Source organism: Cryptomeria japonica, chromosome 11, assembly GCF_030272615.1.
Source record: "Cryptomeria japonica chromosome 11, Sugi_1.0, whole genome shotgun sequence".
Taxonomy (NCBI): Eukaryota; Viridiplantae; Streptophyta; class Pinopsida; order Cupressales; family Cupressaceae; genus Cryptomeria; species Cryptomeria japonica.
In genome coordinates this window covers 251,397,064-251,417,195 of record NC_081415.1, presented here as the reverse complement: position 1 = coordinate 251,417,195, position 20,132 = coordinate 251,397,064, and positions in this window count along the sequence as shown.

Below are 20,132 nucleotides of genomic sequence, written 5' to 3'. Positions count from 1 at the left end.
GTATACGTTGTTCTAGAATATGTTGCTCAGGCATGTGAGTTTTGTCTTCTCTTTGTTGTTCTTGATATGCATATTGTTGAGACCCAGTTTGAAAAATGTTTGTGTCTAAATCTTCGGGAAGTTTAACGCCTTTACTTGTGAGCATGAGCAGATACTTTTCTATGTCATTTTCCATAAGCCTTTCGACAAGTTTTTGGAATGAAGGATTTTCTTGACATTCCTGAAGAAGTGCTTCAGTAATTTCAGGCTCTTCCGAGTGTGGAACTTCAAAAGGATTTGACAATCTGTGATTCATACTTGATTCGGCGTGTGTCTCACTTTGTTGGCTCTTTTGAGAGCGAGTAATAGGCATTTTAGTAAAAACTTTCGGTGACGAAGGGGACAAAATCCTCTTCGATGTGTTGCTCGAGGGTGGGTGGTTCGGGTCGAGATGTGTTATAAGTTATGCACTCGTCGGGCAAGAATGCTGGATTGATCTTTCTTCCACGGTTTATTTTTTGATTAAAAGCAGATTTTTGACAGTAGGCTCTTGTCTTCAAGGGTTCTTTGTCAAATTCATTGGATTTGTTTTGGATATACCGTTTGACGTGATGAAGGAATACCCGATGAGATTTGAAGAGTTGACGATTGATGTATAAAAACTTATTTCTCTTGAGGAATTTGGAAAAACTTTGTTGTTTCTTCAACGTGATGTTACGATAAAGGTTCTTTCTTCTCAGAATAAGGGGATTAGTCATGTATGAGTGATCAATGGTTTCCTTTGATTTGTTTGGATTCAATTGATTCTTGTTTTTGAAAAGTTCAAATCTTACTTTATCAAAGTGAAGGTTTAGATGCCCCTTCACGACAAAGCGTGTCAAATGATATGGATAAAAGCCTCCCGATCTGGAAACTTGATTTGACAATTTGAAAATTATAAACAAGTGTTTTGAGATAAAAATCCGTAAAATGGTAAAAGATTCTGTTGATACTGATGATGAGATTTCCGGATTATGATAGGAGAGACATCCTTTATCGCGCGATTCGTTTAGGATTTTGACAACATTCGTTTTGACACAAATCTAGCTTGAGAAATAGTTCTAATGGTTTGTTTGTCACTCTATTTTGATGAAAGAAGATGTTGATGAAAAAAAGGCCTTCAAAAATATTTTTGAAAATTTCAAAATTCCTCCCGGTTTTGCTCTCTGTTTTTCTGTTTTTGATCACACGCTAGAACAGAGACTACATGCGCTACTAAAATGTCTCTATGTGCTAAAATGATAACCACACGCACTAGGCTGCCCCTAGACACGCGCTAAAGTTTTGATTGTTAAAATTGTTTTCTAGCTGTTTTGAAAAAGCTATGCGCTATTTTGGGCTTGTCACGCGCTAACTTTTGAACTGTATGCGCTAATGTTTGTTTTCTACGTGCTAAGCTGTTGCTTCCACGCACTAGATTGTTTTGTTGATGCGCTAAATGTTTCAACACTGATTTGACCTATGATAAAAATGCTACTGTTTGGACTTGACGCGCTAATTTGATGCTTGGATGCGCTAATAAAAATACTCTATGCGCTAAGAAGTTGCTCTTATGCGCTAAACTGCCTTGATTTTTTCTTTGGTTTGGTTTTTTTGTGAATTTTGAATTTTTGCTGTGAATTTTTCAAGTTTGATGGATGATTTTCTGAAGTAATAAATGCAAGCACAGCATAAAAAGTACAACCATTTTGCCTAATCTAACAAAAAGTGTATGTTCTGCGAGGATGTGTTCAAATCCCCAATGTTTTAATAGGTTTGGATACAAATAATACACTTCAGAAAGACTCTTTAGTCAAGGGTCATAAATAACATCATAGCCCACTAGTCTTGATACTCCGTCAGCTCAAACAGCCGTGTCACCCCCTAGAGGGTGCCCATTTTTTTGCCTTTTGCCAGAAATTAACTCAAAGTGAATCGCTTCACAATTGAATAGTTATCTTGGGAGATATATGGTGAGTAATCTTGGGGGCAGATTCTTCCCCACCCTTGCACTATGATGTTATAAATGTCTGGTTATTGACTCGGTTCAAAGTTTCTATTTCTATGGTTCGTAATCAGACTTCCCGTTCAACCGTTAGTGATAAACTCCCTCAGGAGGCTTCCCAACCTTTAGAACAAAGGCTTTACGTATCTCAAGGATACTGGGGGAAGGCTAATCGCTGCACACAACCGTTGAAAAGGACTTTCGTCACTTTCCACGTTTGATTATAGTGGGTTGGAATTCTTGGCGTCAAAGTCATTCTCCACTTAGGTCGTTCCCTTCACACCGGCCATAAACGACTTTAAGAGTTGATTCCAACTCCTCGGGAAGGCAGGCCTGCTAAAGGATGTAAATACTTGAAATACAGAAAGCTGTAAGAGTGGTCTGGATTTTTGATCACCAAGTTAAGGGGAGAGCATATTCCTTCCACTTTCGAGACAAAACAATCAAGTTGGTTCTTTTTATCCTTTCAATTCAGTGATTTGCTAAAATCTATATGGAGATGTTGCTCTACGAAAACATGGTGTTTATTTTATCCTTTCAAGGCAATGATTTTCTGATCTATGAAAAGGAATTTGGTCAACAAAGTAAATTCGATGTTTTGGTCAGCAAAATGAAAATCGATAGGGGAAAACTTTCCCTCTTTGTTTTGTGCAAAATAAAAATGAGGTTCTTTTACTTTGCAAAAATAAAGTGAATCCTTTTAGACACCAAAGGATGGTGATATTCTTTTTACCCCTTTCTTGTAAAAATAAAGATTATTTTATTCTTTTTAGAACCCAAACTAAGAAATTTCCTCCTAGAAAAGTAAAGAAAAGATTTGTTGTTGTGGTTCGTTTTACAGCCCAAAGTAAGGTGAGTCCAATTTTATCCAACAAGAATTAAAATAGCTCTAAATCTTAACTAACTTAACTAAGTTAGCTAGAATCTAAAACTATTTGTAATTCTACAAATAAAATCCAACTCCACCTGCAAGAAATTGTCAGAGCCCTGCAAAATTCCAATAAAATAGTCAGAGAAATCTAGGTTTTGGAGGACTTCTACAAGTCTAAATTTTTATTTCGGTTAAAATTTTAAATTTTATCTTCTATCTGTGATGCGCTACAAAAGAGACTGCACATGCTACAATACAACCTGGATGCGCTAAAATAATGTCCCAATGCACTACACTGTTTACTAGATGCGCTACTCTGTGCATCAAAAGCGCTGCTCTGTTTTTCTCCCGTGCTAAGACCTACAGGAAAATTAGTGATTTGATGCACTAAAAGATGGACTTCACGTGCTGGATGATGGACTCCACGCGCTAAACAGTGGATTGGATGCGCTAAGCTGTTAACTAGATGCGCTAAACAGTGAACTGAACGTGCTAATTCATTTTTCTCGCGTGTCCGCAAAAGTGGTTAGTTTCAAAAACCGATTTGATATATGGGGTCGGGCCCCACGGTGGGCACCATAAATGTATGCGAGAAAAGTGAGCTGATAGAATTCAATATGTGAAAATATAGCTAAATACTAGTCCACACACACACACAAGACTTCTTGGTGCAAGCTATGGAGTAACAAAGTATTACTCAGCTTCTCAAGGTGGGTCCCATGGTTCTCTATCTCACAATGTCCCTCAAACCAATGTTTTTGCTCTCAGATCACTGAGCAAAATGGTTTAGGGATGGCAAATGCAAGAACGAGGGATGTTTTGATAGATTTTAGAATGAAAGATATGCTAAGCTATGTATGATTCTAGAAATGCAATAAACTAGATGATAAGATGACAAGGTTAGTATAAATACTATCCTAACATGATATATTTAGTCTATGATTGAGCTAAATGATAAAGAAAGTACTCTAAACATGTATATTTCTATTCCAAAGAGAGGCTAAATGATGAGCATAAAATGATATATGGGAGCTTGAATGTATTTGAGCATAAGTGTGATACTTCAAATTTGGAGGATGATCAAAATGGAGGAATGGGAGCTCTATTTATAGCAAAAATAAGGCAATGGATGGCCAGGATTGAAAGATTCAATTAAGGGTTGAGTTTGAAAGTTGGGGATCCATATTTGTGATTGACACCAATGAAATGGTGACAAGTGTCAACATAGGGTTGGGTTGAGAGAAGGGGTTGGAGGCTTTAAATGCCTGAGAAGACCTTAGGGTTATCTAGAGATAAGGGTTAAGCTTAAGTTAGGCTTACCCAATGGATTAAGAGTTAATCCAAGGATAAACCTTTGTGCAAATGATTAAGAGATAATCATGGTCAAAGCATTAAAGGCCTGATGAGACCTTTGGGTTGGGTGAAGGTTGAGTTAAAACAAGTTTATTAACCATGTAAGAGGGTTTGAGTTAACCATTAATGGTTATTGAAGACTTTGGGAGATTAAGTGGTTGAAGGTTGAAAGCCTTTAATGGTTATCAAAGACTTTGAAGAATTTAGTGGTTGAAGGTTGAAAGCCGTTAATGGTTATCAAAGACTTTGAGGTTTTGAGAAGTGACCTCCCTTTTGCTTAGGGATGTGACAAAGTTTAGAATGATGGGTTAGGCTAATTAGAAGCGATTAGAAGATTCTAGAAGGGATTTAGAAAGGGGTTTGAGATTTTGCAAGCGGATGGAGGGATAATAGGATTTAATTGAAAATAAAGTAATTTAATTCAATTTAGTTGCAATTTGGAGAAATTAAATAAATTAGATTTATTTAATTAAATTTGAATTTAATTAAAAGTGGATAGGGGGGATTTAATTGAATAAAATGATTTATTCATTAAATGGTATAGTGAATTTTATTTAAATAAATTGAGTAATTTACTTAATAAAATATAAGAATGTGGGTAATTTAATTAAATTGGATTTAATTAAATAGAGAAATGAACATAAAATATTCATTTAGAAATATGGTCATTTTTATACGTCTACAATAATATATAATATATAATATATAATACATAATATATTATATATTACATTATATTAAATTATATATAATCTATATATCAATTATATATAATATATAATATATTATATAATAATAAATAAATAATATATAATATATTATATTATATAAATTATATTAATTATATATAATATATTTTATATTATATAATAAAAATAAATAATATATAATATATTATATTATATAAATTATATAATATATTATGTATTATATATTATATATTATATTATATTAAATTATATACAATATAATATAATATATATATATTTTAATATCGAATGTATGATATCGAATATCCGATTTGCTTGGGTTTTTGCCATGGCTAGATGTACTAACATCCAAACCAAGAAAAAAAGTCAACACGGATTTTTCGCATTTTTCGGCGAGTGGAGAAGGCAATTTTTTTCATATTGCCACTTTTTGGCCCCTCATTATCCTGCACATACCCGATAGTTAGGCTCTATGCTTTTGGTCAATCGTGGGTTGCATTTGGATATTATTTGACACATTTTTTTAAACTATGTCACATTTGGCAACTTTTATTGTGATCTTGATTTCCAAAACATTTAGTATCACATGTGGTTGTACTATGACACATTTGGTCAACAGATTGGTGCTTTTGGTCAATATGATAACTCAATGATGAACAGATAGTACCAAACCAGTACTGAGAGGGGGGGGTGAATCAGTACAGGAAAAAACACAAACCTAAAACTGGTTTGTTAGCAGACACTGTGCTTTGGCAGACAAACAATAACACCGGTCTTAAACAGAGTACAACTGACAAAACCCAGAATAACTAAGACAAGCATAAACTGGTTGACACTTAACTTTTCATACAATCTAATACTTCATTTCCATTTCACCCTAGTGCATGAACAGGTAATCTATCATCAAAAGATATATAAACAGCTAGATCAACATGATTTACCTTCAGACACAAATCACTCAAACCATCACATGAATAACACCACACATGACACACAAATTTTTCACGTGGAAACCCAGCTGGGAAAAATCGTGGTGGGGATGAGTACCCACAAGCTATTTTTGAACTCTTTAGAAGTCCACTCTGTTAGGAGCCTGGTCCAGTTAAAGACTAATACAATAGGTTTTGTTAGGAACTAATCCTATTAGGGATCACCCGGTTAAGGGATGGCTAGAATACCTGGTTAAGGGTTAAACCTTGTTAGAGGTTACCTTAGAGGATTTCAAGAACTCAATGGTTTTGAGTCACCCTGTCAAAGGATTTACAGTAAGCCGGTTAAAGCTACCCTGTTAAGGGATTTCCCAAGTATTGAAGTGGTTAGAAATCAATAGGTATTACAATGATCTAGTAACAACACTCAATGCCAATGCAGATCCACTTTAGCTCCTCTTCACCTTCTACACTTACACTCTACAGGTATCACTTCTCTCCTCTAGTCTAGCAAGAATCACGTATCCCTTCACTTGGATACACACACACATAACTTTTGTCAACAACCTCAGAAAGAAACACAACATCGACCTTATAGGAAATAGATAGGTCGGTAGCATAAACCCTAAACCCTAAACCTGTTAGGTTAACCAATTCAAACGGTTCAATCCTGACCGTTGAACACATTGCATTAAATGCAACAGTCTTGAACCAATCTCAAGACGTTCTCCATCGTTCATTTTCCACCGATTTCATGGCGGCCGATAGCCCATCACACGTTATCACCGTTTATAGACTTTGCACATTTTTGAGGTAGATAGGAATAATCTCCTTCATGCAAGATCCTTCATGTGCACAAGGCTGACATGGCAACACTATTTGTTCTTCGTTACAATGCTAACTCATCACACAAAGTCACCAGTTGAGTCACACAAGCTTGAAACACTTCAACCGGAAACCCTGAAGTTGAGACTACCAATTGGTAGTCATACAAAGCTTCCATGTACCTATTCCCATAACCACATGTCGGTTCACCTTAAACAAACACACTGCTTCACTTTGGCACCGTTTCACCTTAAACAAACACACCGCTTCACTTTGGCACATATACCGATTCACAGTGTTATACTGGTTCTCACATATACCGATTCTTGGTAACATACCGGTTCTCTCTTCTTCAGTATATTGACATCAATGACAACATACAATGTCATCATGTCCTCATATCGGTTCACATAATGCCAACAATCTCCCCCTTTGGCATTGATGGCAATATACAAAGATATCTTTCCGCTTCACATCTTCTCCCCCAATTTCTGTAGATATCTTCTTCGCTTCTCTTCTTCTCCCCCTTTGACAACAATGCCAAAGTGGAGGCACAATCTTCCCTATTCCATTATGCTGCTCCCCCTAAGGAGTAGCATCCTTCAACACATCAATCCAAAAAAAAATTTGACTATGCAATACCTGACTGAGGTGGAGCATATACCTTTAGTTGACCTCCTGAAGGGGCACCACCCTTAATTCACCTCTTAAGTACATAAATGTAGCCTTTGGGAGAGGCTTGGTGAATATGTCTGCTAACTACTCCTTACTAGAAACATGTTCCAGTGCAATCTCTTTGTTCTGAACCTTTTCCCTCAAGAAATGATACTTAAGCTCAAAGTGCTTGGTTCTAGAATGTAAAACCGGATTCTTGGAGATGTTAATTGCACTAGTATTGTCACAAAATATACTTACCGATTCAGATACAGGAACTTTGAAGTCATTTAATACATGCTTCATCCAAATTGTCTGAGTGCAGTTCATGAAAGCTGCAACATACTTTGCTTCCACTGTAGACTGAGAGATACAACTCTTCTTCTTACTCATCAATGAGACCAGTCTACCACTGAGAAAGAATGCACCACCGGTTGTGCTCTTTCGGTCGTCCACATTACCTGCCCAATCAACATCTGTGAATACTTTCAGGTTAAAATCATTATTGTATGGATACCATAACCCATAGTTAATAGTTCCCTTCAGATATCTAAGAATCCATTTGACTGCTACAAAGTGGGATTCTCTTGGACTTTTCTGGAACCTTGCAGTAATGCCAACTGCATGTGCAATATTTGGTTTGCTATGCACTACACAATGCAACTTACCAATCATTGATCCGTATTCCTTCTCATCAACCAATGCTGAGTCATCCTCTTTGGATAGTTTACAACCAGTCACCATCGGTGTACCAACCAATTTGCTATCTTCCATGCCAAAGGTCTTCAACACCTCTTTGACATACTTGGACTGAGTGATAAAGATTCCATCTTTCATCTACTGAATCTGCAGTCCAATGAAGAACTTAATCTCCCCTATGAGTGACATCTCAAACTCTTTCTTCATCTCATCTGTAAACTCATGACTCATCTTGTCATCTCCACCAAAGATAATGTCATCAACAAATACCTCACAGATCAGGATCTGATCTCCTTCAAACTTCAAGTAGATATTGTTATCTTCACTTGTTCTCTCAAATCCAATCTTCACAAGATGGGAGTGCAGGCGTTCATACCATGCTCTAGGTGCCCACTTTAGACCATATAAGGCTTTATGTAGCCTACACACCATGTCACTATCTTCAGATAGGGCAAACCCATCTGGTTGCTCTATATATACTTCCTCTTCAAGTACACCATTTAGGAATGCAAATTTTACATCCATTTGATATACTTTGAATCCTTTAAAAATTGCATATGCAAGAAGCATACAAACTCCTTCCAAATCAGCTACAGGAGCAAAGGTTTCTCCATAGTCTTCTCCTTCTTCTTGGGCATATCCTTTAAACACCAGTCTGGCTTTGTTTCTAATCACTGTGCCATCCTCATTCAGCTTATTTCTGAAAACCCATTTGGTACCAATGACATTTTTATGCTCCGGTTTGGGTACCAAAGACCATGTACCATTTCTCTCTATCTGGTCAAGTTCCTCTTCTATTTCCTTGAACCAGTCTTCATCTTTATATGCCTCTTTGAATGATTTAGGCTCAAATTTAGAGATCATACATGATTTTTCTCTGACCTTTCCTCTTGTAAGGATTCCTGCATCCTTATCTCCTATGATCTACTTAGGATCATGATTCAGCTTGACATACCAAGGATTGGTCTTAATAGATTCCTCTTTCTTTTCTTCTTCATCCTCATCTCCATCAGTATCAGCATCTACATCTACCGGTGTAGGAACACTGTTACTGGTACTTGGTTGACTGGCAACCGGTTGCCAGAAGGTTACAACCGTTCATTTACCACTTTCTCACTGCCGATTTCCTCAGTTTTCTTAAAGGTTTCATCAACTCTTACATTGATGCTTTCCATAATTCTTTGAGTCCTATTATTGAAACACTTGAGAGCTTTGCTCTTGGTGGAATACCCTAGGAATATTCCCTCATCACATTTCACATCAAATTTTCTCTGGTGTTTGCTCCTCTTGATGTAACATTTGCTACCAAACACTCTAAAGTAGCTAACCACAGGCGTCTTATTGGTCCAATACTCATAAGGAGTTTTATCCTTACCTTTCTTGATGAGTACCCGGTTCATTGTGTAGACTGTAGTGCTCACCGCTTCTCTCCAAAAGGTGTGAGTGACCTTTCCTTGAATCAACATAGTTCTAGCTACTTCAAGCACAGTCTGGTTATTCCTCTCTACTAGGCCATTTTGTTGTGGAGTCCGGGGGGCAAACAGTTGCCTCTTGATGCAATGTTCTTCATAGTACTTGTTGAATTCACCGGAAGTGAATTCCCCTCCTTGATCAGTTCTTAGGCACTTGATCCTTTTACCGCTTTCCTTCTCCACTAATGCTCTGAAAGCTTTGAAATTTACAAAAGCTTCAAACTTATCTTTCAAGAATGTGACCCACATCATTCTTGAGCAGTCATCAGTGTGAATCATGAAGTACCTATCACCCTGCACACTCCTAGTTTTCATAGGACCACACAAATTAGTATGCACAAGATCAAGCAAATTGTCAACAGTGAAAAGTTTACCTTTAAAGGTTGAGGAAGACATTTTCCCCAGTTGACACTTTCTGCACAAGGTATTTTCTAGTTTGCTCAACATTGACAACCCTCTAACTGCCTTGATCTTACTGGCCTTCACAATGTTATCAAAGTTTACATGGCAGAGTCTCCTATGCCATATCCAGTTGTCATCGAATTTAGCCATAAGACATGTACTTATATTTGCATTCAGCTGAAATAGGTTACCTTTGGTTTGCATACCAGTGGCCACCAATTCACCACTCTTTCCTTTGATTCTGCTTACTCCATTCTTGAATTCCAGAGTGAGACCACTATGATTCAGCTGGGCAACACTTAGAAGGTTGTGTTTGAGACCATCAACTCAATACACATTGTTAGCACTACTCTTTCCATTTAGAGAGATGGACCCTCTGCCTTTGACCATACATGGTGCATCATTACCAAAGCGAACCACACCACCATCATACTCTTCCAAGGATAGAAACTTTCTCCAGTCACCAGTCATATGGTGAGAACAACCACTATCAATAATCCACTCATTGGAATGATCAAAGTAGGAGATAAGAGCCTTCTTGTCTGACACATCTTCCTTGACAGCAACAAACACAATATCTTCATTTTCTTCATCTTCTCACTCCTCATCTTTGACACCTTCATCAACTGCCACAAAACAGTTTCTCTAGTTTCCTCCTTTGAATTTCTTGAACCTTTTCAATTTGTCCTTGCTGTCACCATTAGGACAGTTTATAGCAATATGTCCTATCTAGTTACAAGAAAAGAATTTCAAAGGGAGTTTACCTCTGTATTTACCGGTTCCTTTAGGAAGTTTCTTGGCAAGAAGAGCTTCAAATTCCATCAGAATCTCGTCATCATCCATTTCTCTACTCTGTCTTGGTTCACCACTAGTGCTAGCTTCTTTTGCTTTTCTGGATGGTACAACAGAAGCTTTAAAAGCTGATTCAGTCATTTGAACACTACCATCAAAACTATTTAGCTCATAGGCTATCAACTTTACAATGATGGAGTCTACGGATACCTTAATCTTGTCTATTGATCTCAACTCCTGAATAGCAGCAACCCTTATTGCATAGACCGGTAATAAGGATCTCAAAACTTTGCTTACCACAGTGGAATCTTCTATTTTACGACTTGCACTCTTGATATCTCCAACAACAGTTTTGATTCTTATTCCATACTATTGAATGGTCTCACCTTCAACCATTTGCATGTCTTCAAACTTCCCTCTAAGGCTTTCTTCCTTAGCTTGTTTTACATGCTCATCACTGCCATAGATATTTTCAAGAGTATCCCATACCTCTTTGGGATTTACTTTATCTTGGACATCAATAAACTCAATGTCAGATAAACTACTAATTAGGGCTTCCATGACTTGCCTATTCTTCTGCATCTCTCTCTTTTGGTCATCGGTGAGAGTACCGGTAGGGGAAACATAAGCATTCTCAACATAGCTCCAGTGTTGAGCACCCATGCTTTTGATGTATATCTTCATTCTGTCTTTTCATATACTGAAATTGTCTGTGTTGAACTTTGGACCTTCCCTCTTCATCATTAGACTGGGATCTTTTCCTCAAGCAGTTAAGCTTATAACACCGAGGACCTAGAGGATGCTCTGATACCAAATGATAACTCAATGATGAACGAATAGTACCAAATTGGTACTGAGAGGGGGGTTAATCAGTACAGGCAAAAACACAAACCTAAAATTGGTTTGTCAGTAGACACTGTGCTTTGGCAGACAAACAGTAACACCGGTCTTAAATAGAGTACAACTGGGCAAAACTCAGAATAATTGAGACAAGCATAAACCAATTGACACTTAACTTTTCATACAATCTAATACTTCATTTCCATTTCACCCTAGTGCATGGAAAGGTAATCTATCATCAAAAGATATATAAATAGCTAGCTCAACATGATTTACCTTCAGACACAAATCACTCAAACCATCACATGAATAACACCACACTTGACATATAAATTTTTCACATGGAAACCTTACTGGGAAAAACCATGGTGGGGATGAGTACCCACAAGCTATTTTTGAACTCTTTAGAAGTCCACTCTGTTAGGAGCCTGTTCCGGTTAAAGATTGATACAATAGGTTCTATTAGGAACCGATCTTGTTAGGGATCACCCGGTTAAGGGATGAATAGAATACCCGGTTAAGGGTTAAACCCTGTTAGAGGTTATCTTGTTAGAGTATTTCAAGAACTCAATGGTTTTGAGTCACCCTGTTAAAGGATTTACAGTAAGTCAGTGAAAGCTACCCTGTTAATGGATTTCCCAACTATTGAAGTGGTTAGAGATCAACAGGTATTACAATGATCTGGTACCAACACTCAATGCCAATGCAAATCCGCTTTAGCTCCTCTTCACCTTCTGCACTTACACTCTACAGGTATCACTTCTCTCCTTTGGTCTGGCAAGAATCTATCCCTTCACTTGGATACACACACACAATTTTTGCCAACAACCTTAGAAAGAAACACAACATCAACCTTATAGGAAACAGATAGGCCAGTAGCATAAACCCTAAACCCTAAACCTATTAGGTTAACCAATTCAAACGGTTCAATCCTGACTATTGAACACATTGCATTAAATGCAATAGTCTTGAACCAATCTCAAGACGTTCTCCATCGTTCATTTTCCACCGATTTCATGGCGGTTGATAACCCATCATGCGTTATCACCATTTACAAACTTCACACATTCCCGAGGTAGATAGGAAATATCTCCTTCATGCAAGATCCTTCACGCACACAAGGTTGACATGGCAACATGATCTGTTCTTTGTTACAATGCTAACTCATCACATAGGCTTGAAGCACTTCAACCGGAAACCCTGAAGTTGAGACTACCAACCGGTAGTCATACAAAGCTTCCATGTACCGGTTCCCATAACCACATGTCAGTCACCTTAAACAAACACACCGCTTCACTTTGGCACATATACCGATTCACAGTGTTATATCAGTTCTCACATATACTGGTTCTTGGTAACATACCAGTTCTCTCTTCTTCAGTATATTGACATCAATGACAACATACAATGTCATCATGTCCTCATACCGGTTCACATAATGCCAACACAATAGTCAAATGTTTTTGGCCAATATATTAGTTTTTTTGGCATTAGTGTGGTGCTTTTATTTTTTATGGTGCATCTAGTCTATGCAAGATAGGGTTATATAGAGTTATCTTTGTTTATTTGTTGTCTTAAATTGTCTACATTTTCAATCTGATTTGAGTAGTATTAATATAATTCTAACCTTCTAACCTCATTTTAGCATCATTTTTTAGGGTTTACTCCTTTGTGGTTCATTATCTCTTGTGTGTGCGCAAAATTTCAAGACCTAAAGGTGGATAAAGCTAGCTTAGAGCTCTTTGAAATGGACCAAGGAAGATTGGAAGCATTGAATTTGGGTGCACTTTTTTAAAACCCTCTCATTTATATTTATAAGTGATCATAGCCTTTACTATTTGTTATAGAATCATTGTTTTCTTTAGAATATCCATCTTTGTTTGTTTTTCTCACATTGAAATTGGGCTTAAATGAACCTTTATATTTCAATTTGAGATATAAAATAAAATATTGCCTTTTAATTTCTAAGGTCTACTTATGTATGTTCTCCTCTTGCATCCTATGACAATCTCGAGGATTAAAAATAAGTTACCTTACTTTTCTTTTCTTGAAAGCCTACTTATAGAAGTGATCACTCTACGGAATGACCTCAACTCTCATATTCTAACATAGTATAAAGTGGAAGGGGTGAATCAAAATGTGCCTCTTGAAAGTGGAATATTATCAATTTGGGCTTAGACTTTAGAAACTTTATACCTTAAAGTTCAGTGAAGATGGAGAGTGAGTTACCCTTTCCTCCCAATTATTTGTCAATATTCCGTTTCATATACAAATTAGAACTCATGTACTATTGGGGTATGTGGAGGATACTCCTAGTTGAAATTGCAAAGCCTAGTTGAACCTTCTTAGCCATCTTTTTTTGTAAGTACATGGATTGATACTCCCACTTGAGTAGGCTTGTTAATACGTCTTATGTGTTTGAGTGTTTAGATCTGATTTCCTTCTTGAAACCAAAAGAGAACATATTTTTGAATTGAGCCATAAGAAATTATCTTTCTCTTTCACTCTTGTGTGTATTTTTTCTTATTAAAGAGGAAAATCATAAATAGAAAACAATTAAGTTCAAAATAAGCAATTTCCTTAACATTCCTACATCTAAGAGTGTGTATGCATTCTGGATTTTATGTTCATACATTGAAACTTGTTTAAATGTGTTATATCTTGAGTGAATTCTCTTGCCCAACTGGAAAAAAACTATTGCTAAAATTGAAAAACTTAAATAAAATCACACCCGACTAGTAAACTATGCATTAGGTCATTACTTTGGCACTTTTGGTCAATATATTGACACTTTTAGTCAATTCTTTGGTTCTTTTTGTCAGTTTTGGGTCGCTTTTGGTACACATAACTATACTTTATGCTTTTGGTATACAGATTTGCACTTCTAGCATATTCTCATACACATCTAGCCTATTTCAAGCCACTTTTGGATATATATCAATCTTTCTAGAAAAATTTCTAATAAAAAATTTAAGTAGATCTCTTCATTGTTACAACACCAAAATTGTGGAAAAACAAACTTGAAACAACTCCTATAATAATCTTGAAACTTAAACTCAGCATCTTAATAAGAAATTTGTAGAACAAAATAATGATCTAAGAAGGTTGCACCATATCATTACTTAGATTCATTAAAGTATAAAATGGTTCTCCTTTGTCTTTCATTTTTAGTTGGATTTTTGCTTGGTCTCACAAGCCTATTCCAAGTTGAAAAGATGAGTTATCTTTTATCATTGGTGAATATATTGACTTTTAAGTCTTTGTCTACTCTTGGGTTGGTGTATTTTAGTTTTAATTCATTTTCTTGGACTTCCAAGTCTAGTTCAAATAAACCTTTATCTTTATCTTTATCATTTTCAAGATCTAATTCAAATTTGATCAATTTTACTTTGAAGAAACAATCATATTTTATCTAAATCAAAGTATCTAATCCTATTCAAGATATCACATTTACACATGATAACCACAACATCACAACACAAGAAAAACATGGAAGAAATTCAAGAGAAACTTAGGTATGAAATGCCTCCACATTTACCCTTGCTAGAGGAATCTTAAAAAATTTCACCCTTATCTTCAGGGGTGGTTGTGGATGATCTTGATCAAGGCCCTGAATTGGATGACATATGAGAATTTAAACATGATCCTAAAAAAATGAAAGTACTAGAGATGGTCGTTTCTTTAAATCTTGATCATTATTTTGTGTTGTTAGCTCAAAAGGTTGCCTAATTAACTTATGATTTTGATACCTCCAATATTAAAGATCAATATCTTATGACCTTTGCAACTACTAGCTCCAAATAATTCTTGTTATTATGTCCATTGTAAGCATCTCACTAACTAAAATATTGATTGCACCATGTATATATAACACCTCCAAGGTTCAATGGTGCTTATATTACATCAAAAAACACATGATCAATTCACACTTGATTCATCTCCTCCTATCCCTTCTTCTATCCCCACATCTACCACTAATGTAACAAACATGTCCCTTACACCAAATCCAGGTCTCAAGAAAGTCATGTAGCATCCTTCCTTCAATCCTTATCCACCCCACAAAAAAAAACATTGCAACTCATTTCAACCTTACCCCTTCACTATACTCACCCTAAAACTTAGCTAATGGCATCCCATGCCTATTTCTATAACAAAATTACAATCCACCAAGTCAACCACTCATCTCCACATATATCCCACCTAGTTAAACACTTGTCTCCACATACTTCCCACCAAGCCAACTTTGCATTTCTACTCATCTCCAAATATGTCCCACCAAGCTAGCCTCTCATATCTACCCACATCCCACATTTCCACCTATATTCCTACCAACCAATATTATTGGAAACCTATAAGTGACTTGACATTTAAAATTAAAAGATTGAAGCAACAAGTGATGAACATGAAAATGAGACCTACTAAGAAGAGTGAAATGATGAACACACGACCCTATTCTAACATGTGCTTCAACCTAGAATCAATCTTTCTCTCTAATTTCACTTTTAATCATTAGAATAAGTGTGAAAGGGTTTGTCTTCAATCCAAAAGGGAGAGACAAATAGATTTGGATCCACACCTAATCTATGGTAAAGATTGTTGATTGTGATTAGCGATTGACTAGAGGTATGTAACAAACTAAGGTAAAGAAGGCAATTATGAACTAAATTGACAAAAAGAATGAAACTATAAATAGAAATGTTAAATATAAGTATAAATTTGGTAATGAGATAAAGAGAGGCAATTGTGACAAAAAGAAGAGGTAAACTAGGCAGGATAGGGACATTAGGCGTTGTAGTCCTAAAGTACTTTGTGTTAGGGTTTGCACCCAACCTCAAGAGCCAATATACAAGCCATCCTTCATACATAAGAGAAGAAACACAAAAAAATACTATTTCACCAAAGAGGAAATGTATTAAGGTGAGAAAGAATGTACATAAGCCCTGATTATAAAGGTAAAGGCAATACGTAGGAGTACACAACATCTTGGAAACGGTATTTAATCCTATTTGAGAGTAGGTAGATTATAATCACCCCAAGTGCCACATTAAATTTTGATTACCTATCTTGAACTTAAGTAAATGTGTGTGAATTGACCACATACACCAACTGTAATGCCCCGCCGGGAAACCCCAAAGGGATTAAACTAAAACACTTGAAAAGAGTGTAAATAATTTTTTTTAAAACTTCAATAAGTTAAATGATGCATTAAGTTAACTTTACATTTAAATTACACAATGGAAGAATTAACTTAACTCCTATAGAGTTTCCCAACATGGTTTACATGATTTACTCTAAACATTGCTTAATGTTAATTAATCTCAATAAGATGATTTAATAATAAAGACACAATTTCACTAGTCAATGATTATTTCATTCAATAGTATGAGATATCATTAACATGTCTAAGTTCCATTCATGATGATTCTTTCCTTTACATTACTTCTAATAATCTAATAAAATATATACATTTAACCATTTAATTTCCATCAATACATTTCTTTTGCATCACATGATTGAAATAATATTACATTGCACTAAATCATTAAGTCTCATATGAATACATAATGTTTACATTTAAAATTACATCTTGCCATGAAGGCATACACATCAAATAATACAACTGACCATATAAGGTCTAAGATATACAAAGAATGATCCAAGATGACAAATAGGATCCATCTGGATAAACAAGACGCTTGAAACCAAAGAGCAACTAGAGCACTTGTGAAGCCAACTCCCACAAGAAGGAACAAACACACCCAATTGAAAGTGGCACTACCACCTGACCATGTGGCTCAAAAAGAACCACCCCACCATGCTAGGAGATAGAAATAAGACCCACTAGAAACCTACAAGGTATGCCGACACATGGTATAAACATTACATCAAGAAACTCACATAAAGAATATAATTGCAGAATATGACTCCACAACAAAACTCAGGTGATACCAACAAAGCTACACACTAGTGACTATAAGGGAAGAGTGTCATCACATAGCTTAGTATGGCTTCTTGTCAGGCCTCCATAGGTCCCAACCCCCATCTTGGGTTATTCTGGTAACCTCTCTCGAACCCTTGACCCCATCCAAGTCTCATACGGACCCAAACAATCCTTTTGTGATGACAAGGTTGTTGGTTTTCCATTCCAAGCTTTCCCACTACATCCTGAATTTGTACTAGCACTCAACCATGAGTGAGGTACAATTATCTTATTTAATGTTTTAGCTACCCAAACCCCTAATATATTATTGGGTTATCACTTAACCAACTTTCAAGGGGTTATCCTGCTAACCTCTTTGGGCATGATCCCCACTCAAAAGCCACTCTTCCTTATGACACTAAACAAAAACTCCCAAGAGAACTCCAATGCAAAATACCAAAACCAATATACACAAAGGAGTTCAAAACCATCGAGAATCTCTTGGTTGCACAAGCCTTTGCATAAAGTTTAAATCAACTAACAAAACACAGTCCACTCACATGACCGACCAATGGAAAAGACCACACGAAAAAGCCTAATTCCATTTGACATTAAAGATTTGTAGTATAACTTAAATGAAAAGATAGTAAAAAATAAAACAAACACCTTCGCTTAAATAGAATAAACAATTCATTTTTCTTTCCTTCAATACACAATTGACCAAGGTTTCTAGGTTTCGAAGTTTCAAAATTCACCATTCCTTAATAATATTTTCGCTAATTCAGTTAAAAAAATTCAATCAATAATAGTCTATCCATTTAAAATTTTAGAAAAACATCTTAATCACATTTGCTATAACACAAGTATATAATTATACATATATATATTATATTAATATATATACATATATACATGTATACATGTATTTATATATGTACATATATGTATATATATATACACACATATATGTATATATATATATATGTATATATCTATATATATACATGTATATATACATACATATCTATGTATGTACATATACATATATATATACATATATATATATATATATACATATATATATGTATATACATGTACATATATATATATATGTATATGTATATACATATATATATATGTATATGTATATACATATATATATATGTATATATATATGTATATGTACATACATAGATATGTATGTATATATACGTGTATATATATATAGATATATACATATATGTGTGTATATATATATACATATATGTACATATATGTATAGATATGTATATATATATATGTACATATATATATATATACATGTACATATATATATATATACATGTACACACACACACACACACACACACACACACACACACACACACACACACATATATATACACATATATGTATATATATATATACATACATATATACATATATATACATATATACATATATATACACATCTATACATATATGTATATATGTACATACATATATGTACATATACATATATGTATATGTATGTATACATATGTATATATACATATGTATATGTATGTATACATATGTATATGTATATATATATGTATATATGTATATGTATACATACATATACATATACATATACATATATACATATGTATATATACATATACATATGTATACATACATATACATATACATATACATATATATACATATACATATACATATACATATACATATATACATATATATACATATACATATACATAAATACATATATATACATATACATATACATATACATATACGTATACATATACATATATATATATATATGTATATGTATATATATATATATATATACACACATATATACATGTGTGTGTGTGTGTGTGTGTGTGTGTATTTATATCTATCTATCTATATATATGAACAAAAATCTTAATTTAAAAAAAACTAATATTTTCCTTTTCAAAATAAAATACCCTTTTCTAAATTTTTTTTTTTCCAAATTATAAAAATGTATATATATATAAAATATTAAATAAACTATATATATATATAAAACTAAATGCATATGCTTCCATGCAACCCCCTTTTGAAAGGGAAGGGCATGAGCATGTGGGGCCACGACGTGGTCCTCCATTGCCCATGGCTATGGGTGGCCACGATGTGGCTCCATAACCATGGCCTTGCCCCATGGTGGTGGGGAAGCCACGACTCTTCACACCATGGGGTTGTGGTGCCTACCCCCCTCCAACCCAACAACAAAATATATTTTTAATATATTGTTTTTTTTTTTTAAACAATAACCGAACCCCCAAAAATAAACATACATAGGTAAATTTACTAGCCAATTTAAAATATCAAAACCTAGTAAACTTTACTAGCAAAATTACAAATGTAAAACCCAACTTATTTATTATTATTTTTTTTCAAAACAAGTGTTTTGAAAAACATATAGGGTATATAATATTTTTGGTCTCTCCTAATTTTATTTTTCATTCCAACAATTTCAAAACACAACCGATTCCCAAGTTTTCCCAAAATAGAAAATTTTGGTAGCATAACCACCCCCCATAATCAACAATGGAGAAATTTAAATTTTAACAAACAACAGAGAAACTAAAAAAAACACTAATTCCATTTTCTTTCAAACACAACCCACA